Below are 15,741 nucleotides of genomic sequence, written 5' to 3'. Positions count from 1 at the left end.
CATAGAAGTGTATCCAGAGGAAAACATTCTAAATCTGATCATGTTTTGACTTTTCTACATTCTGATCACACGACATGTGAAAAAGTTCTAAGCCAGCATGAAGAATAAAAACTACCGATTTTCTTTGTTTAGAACCAAGCTGCTCGTTGCTGGGCGGACGTGACATCAGACTATTGAATCCTATTCTTGGCTTCACATAATGGTATTGTCAAAAAGCCAATGGCAGTCTGTTTTATTGATTGTTGTTGAAAATCCAGCGAATCGCCTTGCTTAGCTTATTTCTGTTTATCCTCAGGATGAATTCCGTCAGAGACAACTGATGCAGAATGACCGTTTTAGACAGGTCGTGGACCCTAGTCAGGAGTCACCAAAAATGTAAATGCCGACTCTCACCGATAATAATATTGTATCGAGGGGAACTAAAAATGGTCTCACCATGTTCTTGCTCTACGTTACCAGATATTCTATGTGCATAATATGGTTTATCATAAAATTTTCCTGAAGTGAACATTACATTTCTCTGAAGAATAAAACATCGATGCTAAGTGGTAGGAAGAGCGACGGCATCCATTTTAACCTGCATGACTTAAGAAGATCACACGAAAATCAACATAATTTAATATATATATATATATATATATATATATATATATATATATATATATAAATATAATATATATATATATATATATATATATATATATATATATATATATATATATATATATATATATATATATATATATATAACAGATAACATATGCTTGAAAGTGTCTTGTCTACCAGCGGGAACGGCAAATTGAAATCAAGTTTTTCATCTAGAAAGTAAAAAAAAAGTTGGTCACTTCAGGCTAATTGTTTCTTCATAAAGATTTGACAAACAAATGGCCAACTATTTTCTTTTTTTCTTTTCTTTCCTCCTTCTCAATTCTAGAAGGTTATATGATACAGATCTATTAGATGGACAGCGACTGTTCTTAGTCAAGCGCACAGCATTCTACATAGTTAAATATGCTCACAAATTGGAGGGGTCAGCTGATTCGATTGGTCGCCACGTTTTGTTAGGCTACTTTTCCAACGTATAAAGATTGTTGGGCTACTCACCGAATGGTATGAGAGAGAGAGAGAGAGAGAGAGAGAGAGAGAGAGAGAGAGAGAGAGAGAGAGAGAGAGAGAGAGAGAGAGAGAGAGAGAGAGAAGATAGAAGATAGAGAGAGAGAGAGAGAGAGAGAGAGAGAGAGAGAGAGAGAGAGAGAGAGAGAGAGAGAGAGAGAGAGAGAGAGAGAGAATAATTAACACTTTAAATCCCGTTAACTTTTAGATAACTGTCAGCTATCTTCATTAAAGTTCTATCCACACCAACACCAAGAAACTGAACCAGTTTTAAACGCATTTCCTCAATAACCAACTGATTCATTACACAATGCATAACCAATAATATGCAACTGTCTATATATTTATGGTGTTATGGTCATGTAACCGAAAAAAAAAAAAATAACAAAAATTGAAAGCTGGAGGAAATTTCACAGAATAAAAATTCTACCAGGTTTTGAAATAGTAATATATACATTCAAGGTTTTGTACATAATATCTGACCTCAGAACTTGAGCCTATTCGATGGAGAAAATAAACAGAAGAGAGAGAGAGAGAGAGAGAGAGAGAGAGAGAGAGAGAGAGAGAGAGAGAGAGAGAGAGGGGGGGGAGGAAGAGAAATAGAGAGATAGAGATGGAGAGAAGGAGAGAACGCTATAGTACGTAATCTAATAAGCTCACTCAGACGTCGTGATTCGGGAACATCGCTTGTTGATGATGATGATGATAATAAATAAATAGGAATAATAACAACACAACTGCGTGTCGCAAGGGGTCACTGATGCAAAACTCTGATGACGACGGCAATGAACCCGATACCCTTTTCCATTAGTGTATCCATTACAGTTGACACATCCCTACTTACCAACGCCTTTATAATATTATGATACACATCACGCAGAATTCCATCAATGACCGTGTGAAGAAAGATAATATATGATGTGTTATAACATTATAATAAATTTATAGAGGCACGATTTTCCCTGAGTCAGGAACTATACACGATAAGCACTACACGTCGTACTTACGTCAACAAAAACGCCGGTTACCATGTCGGATCGACCTACCCCTTAATGGCTAAATTGAAATTAAATTAAATACGTGATATACAATTATTATATTTTACATAAAATGGGGGACGAAGTGGCCGAGTTGTTAAGGCATTGCACTGTGACCCGGAGGTCCCGAGTTCGAGCTCCGCTTCAGGCACTTTCGTTATTTTCCTTGAGCAAGATTATTAACCCCAAATTTGCTCACTTGGACAACATAGGTGATTCCTGTTGACATCAGACATCTTGTTTGATGAATTATCTATATTCCTTCGTGGAATGCCGTGGCGACGATGTCTTATGATGTCGTGGCGGAATGGCATAATAATATTTTACATAAAGAGGAATGGAACATAACTACGCCCCTTGGCGGACAATCGTCCGAATATATACAACGGCAGTTGGTGCTGAACTAAGAAACCCACATGGTGTTACCATCGCTCTAACGCCTGATCAATCAGATATTACAGAAAAATAGTGAGAACTAATAACACAATTGGCGGTCGAAAAACACTACTATAACAAAGAGCAGAGTGGTGTCAGCTTCCTTGTTTGTTTTTAAAGGTTTTATCGTACTTGCGACATATTTAGGTCGTTTCAGTGCCAGTAAAAAGGAAGTACATGAATGGGACAGTGAAATAATTTTAGATTTATAAGTAAAGGAAGGTGCCCGAGAAAAGGTAAGACAGAGAAGACTGGTTCAGATAGGGAACATAATATGTAGATTCCGAGAGCACGCCATCAGTGTACTTAGTTTGAGATCACCTAAAAGTCTCGTCCAGACACCCGCAAGGGGTCCCAAGAAGAGGAATACACTCAAATGTTTACATATTATATCCATAACAGAATAACAAATATACCTAAAAAGACATAACAGAGAGCTGATTGACAAGGGAAAAAAATTATCGTCTCCCAATACTAGTACCATACATTTGACTGTTTCTCTCTCAAGGACTCCGGCAAGGGCCAGGACAAAACCAAGACCATCTCATTCCAAGACGAAGTGTGGCTATGTGGTCTTGTGGTATGACATTCGATTTGGGCTTGGAATGTCCTGGAACATAGCCTCGCTCGGCGCATACTTGAGTCCTTGAAATAGGCTCTTTACTCACATTCTCTCACGTACTCAGGTGTAAAATGAGTTCCTGGCCATTAACAGCGTTGTTTGTAAAAAAATAAAATAATGTAATATCGCATAAAAGGCGCCATGTCTCGTTCTATATGTTACGTGTTGCTCTTGGTCATGGACCCCTTATAAAGCGCTTTGAGCACATTTAGTGGATATTGCTCTATATAAATGCTCTAAAGTCAGAGAAGCAACTCAGAAAACATAATAATACAGGAGGATAAAAGACGCGGCAAGTGACCTCCTGCCCATCGTGGGAGGCCAAAAGACCCAATCCAGGTCAACTTCCTTAAACAACCAGCTATATTTATTAATCTTGTCCAAGCGGGCTTGAGGGTCTGTCACATATTCCTCAGTTCAGACCGATTGCCATTGCACGAAGCCAAAAAGACACGCGGACATTACCACAATAAATAACCGTCGATTCCATCGCCAGCACACTAGACTCCTCGGTGATCAGTGTTGAGAGATCAAAGCACTTTTTCGTTTGGATACGCTACAGCAGAACGTGTTTCTAATGATTACAACTGATAACTAACTTCACTAATCCTCATTGCAAAATCATTAGTCATTTTGGATTCGGTGTGTGTGTGTTTGTGTGTGAGTGTGTGTGCGTGCGTGCGTGTGTGTGTGTGTTGGGCCATGCGATCTATAGATAGTATGCAGATGACGTCACTCACGCCTTTGTTATTGTTTTTGCCATCCGCGTTTGTGAGTTGTTCTCACTATACTGTATTAACCAGACTATAAAAGTTCATGGTTACACAGAGTTTGTGTGTTGGTCCGTTATACTTCCGGATGGCAATGTTGTGAACTCCTTGGCCTAGCGCATTCTATCTATACATTCGGGTGTTCGTTCAACCGAGTCATCGTTGGTCACATGATTTATTGCTGTCCAACGATTGGATATTTGTTGATAAGTGTAAACAAGCAGCTTTATTTATGGACGTTGTAAACATACCCATGGGTCAAGCTGAAAAAAAAATGACCACTTGTGATTTTGTCGAACACTTTTTATTATCTAGGTCAATGTGAGACCAATATGCAATGTGACCAAAACACCAAAGAAAAAAAAAAAAAAAACGGGAGCTTTTATATATCCACTAAACGTGATCAAAGCGCTTTACAAAGGGTCCCTGACCAACAGCAACATCAATGACTTGAACACATAAAAGAATGGTATAGATCCAAAAGAAAAGTGCTCTTGCTACGCTAAAAAAAAAAAAAAAGAAAAAGAAAAAAGAAAGTGTTCTTGCTTTAAGATTTTCAACAAATCATTTGCAAAACTCCCTAGAACTAGATCTAGCTGATTCTTTTCCAAAGCATAATCAACTTCCAGAATGTCACTTTCACACTCCCTAATGACTGAAGGTCTTATTAATCTTGTTAATGTCCATGAAAAGGCATAGCAAAATTGCCGGACGTCGTTGAAAAAAAAAAAACAAAAACATTTAAATCTTTCATTTGTTTATTATTATTTTTGTTTGTTTTACTTTCCCCCAAAATTGAAATCCGGGACTGTCCCGGACAATCAAGAACAGTTGGCAGGTCCGCCCAAGAAATTTGACAGAGACCGCGAAAAGTGGAGGGACTTTGCACAACAAATCAAAGAAACAACCGAAGTACCCAACCGGACGATTAGGATGTGAAAGCGCTTAGTCAAGCCAGAGTAAGTAAGGGAGCAATTGTAGGATAGTCAAATGACTTCAATCGGGTTATACTTTGTTATAAAATAATAAATACTGATCAAATAAAATTGACGTGCATTTATATGCAGGTCTGATAACCCGATTCGTATGGGCTCATTGTTGTAACAGAAATCTCAAAAAATGTCCATTACAACAATGTTAAACTAGGCCCATAAATGGATTCGGATGTCAAACCTGCACATAAGTACACGTCGAATAAAATGGAATAGAAGCTTCAATTTAACTTTCAAAAACTAAAGACGTGGACGTTTCCGGTTTCCCCGTTGTCAACAAAACAAAACCAGCAATAATATTCAGTGACGTCTAAAACTAATGTATTATCATGGTGATGATGAAAAGCGAGGAGATTGTTTCTCAGACCGACCAAGCTTCTCTGCCTCGATAGTCCTCGACTTGAAGAGATAAATATCATAACGTTTACCCACTGATTGTTAAGGGGAGGGGGAGCCTGGTTTTGATCAAAGACAACCAACATACCTTCGACCTATTATAGCTACTCATACCAATCGAAACACGATATAGGCTAGGTAACCAATTCCCCACACTTCAACAAGCGCATTTGTTTGTTTGTTTTCTTCTTTAAATGTTATGTGACAGACATCTATCTAGCTAGTGTCTAAAAAACTATCTCGCTTGATAATGTGTGTGTGTGTGTGTGTTTTAACGTTGTATTCTACGAGTGTAAGGTTATTGCGCGGGTGCCTTTTTATTTTATCTGGGAATCGACCATGAGATGGGTCAGCGACCCTGGCCTGAATACGTGACCTTATGGCCTAACATGACCCTGATTGACCCCAGCGCGTGGATGGTGAGATAAAAAGAATATTTCAACTATTTGCGTATCGTTTTCTTTCATATCGTTTCCTAGTCGACGTTTTCTTTCTTTTTATTTTTTTTGTATTTTAAAATTCTGAATGATCGAGCAGCGATGCAGAATGAGAACACCCAGTACACCCAGTCTCGATTTTAAAATTTGTCGATTTGTTTCCATTCCGATTCCTTAATATATTCATTGAGTATTTGTTGACACAATAAATGTGTTGTTTTGTGTTCGTTTGTGTGTGTGTGTGTGTGTGTTTTACATATAGAGGTCTAAATAAATAATCAAAATAACTGAAAATTAAAAAAAAAAAGCAAAACAAAACAAAAAAAGCCAGACCTCTGCAATAAGCAAGTAAAAAAAAAAAAAGGTATTGTTTCGGACCAAATCCAAATGCCATTTTATAAAAATACGACATTTATGCAATTGCAATGGTATGAAACACTCAATACCAGTTATGATCTTATTAAATAATATCCATATTATTCGTGGTCGACAAACATTATCTACCATAAATAAACTTGCCACTTTAAAAATAAGTTATGGCGCTTCCCATATTATATTATACTCATTCGAATCGTTAATGTCTGTCTTACCGTGGTATGATTGCAACGCTCTCCGGGTCCTATTAGTGCTTGTGAAAAAGATGATAGAGTAATCAAAGATTTCGATCAAAAGACCAACCACTTCAAAAAGAAAAAAAGTAAATGAAAGGGACACGTTCAGAAGAGATCATAAGTAAATCCAGAAGCACTATACACTAAATATTATATCCTTGTATAGAATGATACTATCTAAAAGTCTCATTCAAAAGGGATATAGAATAATATATACTCAGATGGTTACGTAATGTTCGTTTCCAAGAACTTAACAATGACAATATAAATAATGGAGAGATTATCTACAAATATCATCTCTTTAAAAAAAAACACTTTAAGACAGAATTCCCCCCCCCCCCCCCCCCCCCCCCCCCCCCCCCCCCCCCCCCCCAGAGCTTACGAATAGTTTCGCTCACAGAATACATCTTAAATCTAATTCTAATCTTAAGTTTATTTTATTCCAGTTTTGATCATAAGTTCAGTCTGACCATTTCCACTTTTAACTGAACTTTTGATGTTGTTGTTGTTGTTGTTGTTGTAATTAATCAATTCAAATGTCTTTGGTCAGAATAAATTACTAATGTTAGTGAGTAATATTGGTGTAAGTATGTGTATGTATGTTCGTGTATGAATGTAAATGTATCTGTGTGTGAGTTTGAGTGCATGTGTATGTGTTCGTTTCTTCATATATAATCTCAAAATTGCAAAAGAACGAATGTTTGAATGAAAATTAATATTGTAAAGCACCACTGAGCACGTACGTGGAAGTTGAGTGCTATATATATATATATATATATATATATATAATATATATTTATATATATATATATATATATATATATATATTAATATATATATATATATATATATATATATATATATATATATATATATATATAATATATATATATATATTATATATATATATATATATATATTATATATATATATATATATTATATATATATAAATATATATATATATATATATATATATATATTATTATTTTTATTATTATTATTTTTAAAAATCACGTAACTGCTCCATTCTCAGCCAAAGTCAGTGAACAGGGCCCAAATGGAACCAAATCGTATGTTCTCATTCCAAAACAAGGACACCAAGACGCAGGAATAAGGCATAATACAATGATAAATACGCAAATGGGGGGGGGGGGGAGACACACACACACAGAGAGAGAGAGAGAGAGAGAGAGAGAGAGAGAGAGAGAGAGAGAGAGAGAGAGAGAGAGAGAGAGAGAGAATCCACCTGCCCAGCAAGCGCCAACGCCCTCATCCCTAAAAGAAATTCCATCCATCATATAATTCAAATTCTTTATCTGACAAAGTACGAGTTCAAGTACAACGCCCTTTATTATCTGCAAAAGGTAAATTACCTAGACCTGCATATTTTATACAAATTCTTAGCGAAATCTCCACACGGACGATAATTTTGCTGCCCATAGTCGAACACCTTTTTAAAAAAAAATCTTTCAAATTGACCACGTAAAAAACAGACTTTCACTTCATGAATCTACAGATTGAGATTACCCTTCAAACTTGTCAATACGTCTTAAACCGGCGGGGGGGGGGGGGGGGGGGGGGGGGGGGGGGGGGGGGGGGGGGGGCGGGGGGAGAGGGTTGTCATTTTACGCAAACAATAATAGTAGTATTGTTTAGGACTGGAGAACTACAATATATAATTTCATATTTATTTTTCTCTCCAAAAAATCACTCACTCTCACCCTCTCTCTCTCACTCTCTCTCACACACACACACACACACACACCCACACTTTTCAAAACCTTAACGCAAATGTTTCCTAGTCATTATCAGTGCTGATGGTGCCAAAAACTGAAAAGGGAGGAAAATTTTGAATGATTGCCTTTAAGTTTTAAGCCCCATTATATTTACAGCATTCACTCCCCCCCCCCCCCCCCCCCCCCCCCCCCCCCCCCCCCCCCACACACCACCCCCCCCCAACCCACCCACACACACACACACAGAGTTTTAGAGCAATTGAGATGATAAACTATCATTGATACTCTAGCTAACTTCTTGAGAGTGGGAAACTGCACCTATTTGTTCCACCACACATCAAATCTCTCACTGCCAGTACATTTGATCGAGGGAAATATAACTTTAAGAAAAATCAATTCCTCCTCTGACTCAAAAATCGCGGATTTCCGCGGATCCGAGGAAAACCATCAGCATTGCATTATGTAATAATAAATTTACGCCCCCTCCCCCTTTTTTTTCCAATAATAATAATAAAAAATAAAGAAACAAACAATAAGTTATGTCAATGTAAGGTAAATAATCTCACTAAGCTCACGCACGGGGAGACGGGTTGACGGTCGGCCACGAGCGAGTTTCCCTGAAAAGCTTTCTTAATGATAGTTATCAATAAACCAATGAAGCATTCAAATAAGATGAATAAGACATATTACTGTTAGGATTGAAGACATGTTACATATGAATAGTGAGGCAGCTGGCGATCAAATAATTTCAATGAATAGAGCATGCCTAGGGTGTATATTTATATAGAAAGATGGCAAATGATTCTTAATCCCTCAATGTGTTACAATGTGTAAAAAATGAAAACCTCTCTCTTTCTCTCTAATAATAATAATGCTGAAAACTTATAACTCCGAGACACCAGACTCTAAGCAGACTCTAAGCGCTTAAATTACAAATTACTTTGGCCGACACATACTCATTCACACACACAAGCATACACACACACACACACACCCAGACACACAACTCACAATAGAAACCAGACAGACTTATCTTGCTCCTCATAACATCTACTAAAGATGAAACAGATATGTTTTAAGCGAACGTTTAAAAATAGACAAAGATTCTTTTTCACGAATGCTCTGTGGTAAGGCGTTCCAAACAGAGGGTCCGAAATGAGAAAAGGATCTCATTCCAGCATTTTTCCGTATTCGAGGGACAACTAGTTTGGTGGAACCACTGGCCGAACGTAAGGGGCGGGGTTTTAAATATATTTCAATTAGTTCCGAAATGTAGGAAGGGGCAGTACCTTCAAGACAACGATACAAAAGTACAAGCTTTGAATTTAATCCTTTTCTCAACAGGCAGCCAGTGCAGGTCATGAAGCAGAGGTCTGGCAGAATCGCACCTACGCTTCATGAATACTAGTCTGGCAGCGCTGTTTTGGACAATCTGAAGACGTCTCAGATTATATTGCGAAACACTAAACAACAGAGCATTGCAATAATCCAATTTCGATAGTACGAGGGACACAACCAGGTGTTTGGTCACATCCTCAACCGTCTAATGGAAGCAATATTTTTTAGTTGGGAAAATAGATCTAACCAAATTATTAACCTGATGCTCCATCGACAGTCCAGAGTCTAAGAATGTGCCAAGGTTTTTCACTTTATCAACAATCTGAATGGAGGCATCCCCCAGCTTCAAATCTGTTTCACTTATCCACTTCCAATTCCCAAAATACAGCACCTCTGTCTTATCATCGTTTAGTTTCAGTCTGTTCTCATTCATCCATTTCTTAACACTTTGGATACAATTCTTACTATTGGCTGATACTTCTTGTAAATTTATCGTATTGGAAATGCAGTACAATTGCGTATCATCAGCATATTGGTGGTAAGACAGACCGAAACTTCTGATGATTTTAGACAGAGGTCCAACGTACAGAACAAAAAGAACGGGTCCAAGTACTGAACCCTGGGGAACCCCACAATCAAGAATGATTTCCTCAGATCTATATTCATCCACCTTAATAATCTGTTTACGATTAAACAAATATGACCTAAACCAATCAAGCGCTGCACCAGACACGCCATAAGTAATTTCAAGACGTTTGAGGAGAAGAGTGTGATCAATAGTATCAAAAGCAGACGATAGGTCAAGCAAATTCAGCAAAGAACATGAACCATTGTCTATAACAAAGAGGAGATCATTAACAACCCTAACAAGTGCGGTTTCTGTCGAATGATGTTGCCTATAAGCAGACTGAAATTTTTCTTCAAGTCAATTATTTTAAAGATGAGACAGTAATTGTTTCAAAACAAGCTTTTCTAAGATTTTAGAAAGAAAAGGAAGATTAGAGACAGGGCGATAGTTTTTTAAGTTCTCTTTATCTAGATCAGGTTTTTTTCAAAAGGGGTTTGACATGAGCAACTTTGTAAATGTCTGGTACAGCACCTGACTGCAGCGAATTATTAACAATACATGTAAATGGTGGTAAAATTACATCAATGCACTTTTTTAGAATGGCAGTATTTATGGGATCTAAATCACAACTTTTAGTTGGAGACGACATAATGCAGTCACGTAAGTCAGCTTCAGTGATCAGTGAAAAATCTGTTAACGAATCACCATGAAACTTGTCAAATGTTGTTTGGATCGATTCAGATGAGAGTTCTTTCCTGATGGTATCCGTTTTTTCTTTAAAATATTGACCAAAGCGAGTTGGTAGATCTGCACGATCGATTAAAGATGGGAGAGATGTCTGCGTCTGTTGTTCCAGCATGGCAGTTCCTTGGTCAAGGCAAAGAATTGTCTCGAACGCTCGACGTTTTTCAGGCATAGAATTTCTTTTTGGCCCTGAAATTGACGGCTTTCGCATCATTTCTAGCCGCGATGTACAATTTTTTGTCAACAGCATCTCTGGACTTGAGCCATTTTCTTTCTGCCCACCTCCTGGCTAATCCAGTCAATTTCATTTCGGTATTATTTTTAAGGAAGCATGCTTGTCCACCGTACCAACAATTGACTCGTGGAGACCATATGCATCATGTATATTTTCAATGTTATGGTCAAGGTCTTGTTTAAAAATGTTCATGTTTATATTCTTCATATTCCGAGATGTTATCATCTTTTTATTTCAAGCTTCACTGGGAATAAAACGCAAAACACAATTAAATGATGGTCCGATATTAATTTATCAATATTCAAGACAGGTGAAGAGGGAGAATGTTCAATGTCTGTAATGACATGATTTATAGTGTGGCCATGGTTGTTTGTAGGACCGCTTACGAGTTGAATAGAATTGTTTGAATCAATAAGCTCCCGGAATACTTTGGATTCATTTTTGTTTCCGAAATAATCATTGTTAAAATCACCCATAAAAATATTATGCTTTTTGTTTATGGATTGAATAGACATAAATTCTCCGAACTCTGATAAAAATTCAATTGTTAGTATTTTGTTTTGTTGGCTTGGTGGTGGGTGGTAGACACAGTGAAACGACTTTTTCAAATTATTTGTATGAATGGCAAATCCAGCGTACTCAAAACGTCTAAAATCATCGTGGTGGAATGATATCTTATCAAAGAGTGACATGTTGTAAATAATTGCAATTCCAACTCCTTTCCTACCAACGCGTGGAAATGATTTAATACAAAAGCCTTCGGGTGTAATTGCTTTCAGAACTGGGTCATCATATGAATGATTAAGCCATGTTTCCAAGATGACAAAAATAGTAATTTTATGATCTTCAATGTCAATTATGTCTTGAGTTTTATTACGGCACGATCTAACATTTAGTAATCCAATTTTTATACTGGTATGATCATTACTTGCAGGTTGTTGTTGTTGTTGCTCAAAACGGTGCTGTTGTTGAGAGTTGTTGTCATGGTGGTCGTTAATTTCATACTGACTGTCACGGACAGTGTGGACATTTGACAAGGAACGTTGAGGATTACTCATTGAAGTGATTAGATTGGATGGGGGATGAGTGTTGATAAATTGAAGCGAGGATCGAGGTCGTGGGGTTGGTCGGTGACCAATGACGGTGGTAATAGGGCGTTGTTTTCGTCTACCCCCTCTGAGTCTGTTCATAAAATAAGTATTATAATCTCTCTCTCTCTCTCTCTCTCTCTCTCTCTCTCTCTCTCATATATATATATATATATATATATATATATATATATATATATATATATATATATATATATATATATATATAAATTGAACATCCAAAAGAATATGAAAGTGACATTTTGTTGCACCTTTGTTGCTCTTAACGTCCAAGTCCACATACAGTGGAGCAAAAGCGATTGTACAAATGCTACGGTGGATTTTGTGAGATTCACTTTTGTTTTGTTGGAAGAAACAAAGTTTTTCAAAGGCAATTAATTATGTAACATCCCGAACTGGTACTGCTAAACACTCAATAACCAATGTGAGTCTCACAGCGTCATATTTATCATTTGTTTTTTTTTCTTCTCTTTTATGTTGCTTGTTTATTTTTTGGGAGGGGTTCTTTATTGTTTTCAATAAGAGCTCTAAACAAAGATATTCCTATGTCAGTATTACAGATTGTTTCTTGTGATAATTTGCCATCTTCCATTTTAGTCTCCTTTTAAAAATCGTATTCAGACCTGCCAACCCTTCATATTCCAAAAGTGGAATCAGAAAATCAGAAAATAGGAATTTGAGACAAGAAATAGGAATTTCTTAACAATGGATATTTCCCTTTCGAAATGACCATCATTTTTGTCACCCAAAACATAAGACAGCATTCTGGCACGACTGGCAAAACTATCACAAGTGTTAGGCAATGGAATGGGGAAGGGAGGGAGAGGAGTGCATTTAATCAGAATTTTAGAGACAATGGTGGTATGGCGGAAAGGAAGGGTGAAAATAGGAATGAATCCGTCAGAAGAGGGAGGGTTGGCAGGTATGCGTATTGTTAGAACACAACACCTTTGCTGTAACTCTATTACGCAATGGCTCATAAATTGGAGATCGATGACATGGAATAGGTATATATTTAACTAAACTAAAACCAGCATGTTCCAAGTATTTTGGGACCAATTTGACAATATAATCTCCATGTTACACTTCGTTCAACACTTTGTGTGGATTGTCCAATTTTCTTTAGAAACTTCCTGCTTTCAAAATTGACTTATAAAACCTTTCAAATAGATTATAAGTCAATAATGAACCTAGAGTGTCTGGCTGACTACACTAAAGGCATCATGAACATGGCCACTGTGTTTTTAGGGGGTTTTTATGTTTTGCTATGATGAGGTTTGGGTTGTGATAAAATACGAAGACTAGGAACAAGGCTCTAAAATAGTCAGAGAGCTGAATGTCTAAGATAACAATTTATTCCCCATCATAGAAGTTTATTCAGGCAGATTTTTGCTCTTCAAAACAAGTGATGTAAAATCTAAAAGGTGAAGTTCAATCTTTATAAAATCTATTTGAGACACCTGTCTGGGGATATTGAATTTTCATTATCCCCAGACATATATTTGAAACTCTGCTCTTTTAAACAATTATCCACATTCCAGAATATGGAATGTTTCCAAATGGACATAGAAATAAGGAAAGTTAATAAAATATCTATAAAAACATAAAATTAACAAAAATTAAATCAGTTGTTACTACATATATACAGTATGCGTCGACTTCGAAGTGGGTGTCATGGCCGAATGGTTTAGTTGTCTGCCCTGGAAGTTTTACCAGAATCGACGTTGTGGGTTCAAATCCTGGTCCTGCCACTTAAAAATAAAAATAATAAAATTCCGTCTTCTTTTTACAGAACGTTGCAAGGGATGAATGTCCAATCAATCCTCCCCCATTTTATGTTTTTATAGATATTTTATTAACTTTCCTTATTTCTATGTGCATTTGGAAACATTCCATATTCTGGAATGTGAATAATTGTTTGTTTGCTTGTTTTGTTTTTAAGGGTTTTACAGCACTCGCAACACATAAGGTCATATCAGCGCCAGTAAAAAAGGAAGAAAACGTGATTAGTAATAAGTTCTAGAATTACAATTAAAGCACATAAGGAAAGGTAAGACAAAGGGGAATTGGTTCAAATAGGAAACAGATGTCCATTCCAAGAGCACACTATCAAAGTACTTAGTTTGAGATCACCTAAAAGTCTCATCCAGACACAAGCGCAGATCCCATTAAGAGGAACACACTCAAATGTTTACAAATCATATGTAAAATTGAAAAGAGTAACAGTACATAACAGAGAGATGATTTACAAGGAAAGAAATATCATCTCCCAAAACTATAACTATATATTCAACTGTTTCCCTCTTAGCCAAGGACTCCGACCAAAGTCAGGACAAAACCAAGCAATCTCATTCCAAGACAAAGACAGAACGCAATTGAAAAACAGATAAGAGGGGATAGAAGACACAGAAAGTACCTCCCTGCCCGCTATGGGAGGTAGGAACAATAATTGTTTAAAAGAGCGGAGTTTCAAATATATGTCTGGGGATAATGAAAATTCGTTATCCCCAAACAGGTGTCTGGGGATAACGAATTTTCATTATCCCCAGACAGGTGTCTGGGGATAATCACAATCACAGCGTAATTTAAAAAACGAAAAAACGCGCATCCCTTTCATGCATAAATGCATATGAAAAGCAAATCTGTATTTTGTGCGACCAAAAATGAGAAAAAGACCACCTTTGGCTTAAAACAAAGTGTGAGTTAAAACTGTTCTTGGATTAAATCAGGCCTACACGTCATATATTTTGTTTTATCAACGTCAATCATTGATTAGCAGCCTTGGCCTTGGATTGAGATTGAGAGCGGGTGCCGGATGCCGGACGTTCGCTCTCCTAAACAAAACACATTAATTTATTATGAATATGAGAACATACCTTGGCCTCTGTTTCAGATCAACGGCTTCTTTCAAATGGTCGATAGAGAAACCTAAAGAATATCTTGGTATATTTTCTAATTCAATTAATCGTTGAAAACTCCAGCTTAGTCTAAGGATCAACTGAGCACGGCAGCCATTGCAATATGCAAATTTCAACGGTCGCGGGAGGTCGTGGCAGTGGCACCACCCATACACGTTGACCCGAGCACAAAGTAATAATCCTATTACTTTGTGACCCGAGGACCTCGATTAAAAATAGAACGGAAATACCCGGGAGCGTTTTCTTAAAATTGTAGATTATATCTCCAATTCGCCTTACGAAAAAGCAATTGATATAGATAGCTTTTACGACATAAATCAAAGTTTGAAAAGGATAAAATATGTGTACCGATATGTTGCTTACCGAGGTCTATAATATGTCGACGTCATATTATTATCTATGCTCTCAAGTGAGGCCCGCCTACTCTCAAGACATGGTTTGGCTATTTTTAGTGCATTAGTCATTTCAAACCAAAACATCCGTCCTCATGAGGTCAGCAGGGTTGCCAGTTTGGCATTTTAAATGCCAGATTCCAAAAATCTGGCATTTTTGAAAACCGTTTGGCATTAGAAAAATCATTTGGCATTTGGCATTTTCATTTGGCATTTTCTTTTCTTGTATATTATACTTCAAATGACACCTTTTCTCGACCGTGGTGTAGTGGTTTAGCACTCCACT

General features: G+C 37.0%; 1 protein-coding gene across 1 annotated transcript in view; it reads right to left on the bottom strand.

Annotated features, from left to right (window-relative positions):
• Positions 1-15,184, bottom strand: part of LOC144978620 (fatty acyl-CoA reductase 1-like) — a 38,517-nt gene extending 23,333 nt beyond the window's left edge. Inside the window, exon 1 of the mRNA XM_078924912.1 lies at positions 15,022-15,184. The gene's annotated coding sequence lies outside the window, so the exon portion shown is untranslated. The remainder of the gene's footprint in view (positions 1-15,021) is intronic.
• Between the last annotated feature and the right edge of the window lie 557 nt (positions 15,185-15,741).

This window comes from Berghia stephanieae, chromosome 8 (assembly GCF_034508935.2).
Source record: "Berghia stephanieae isolate SIO BIC M18660-M18661 chromosome 8, UCSD_Bste_1.3, whole genome shotgun sequence".
Classification (NCBI taxonomy): Eukaryota; Metazoa; Mollusca; class Gastropoda; order Nudibranchia; family Aeolidiidae; genus Berghia; species Berghia stephanieae.
Note: the sequence above shows the minus strand (reverse complement) of the source record. Positions and strands in the feature narration are given on the sequence as shown.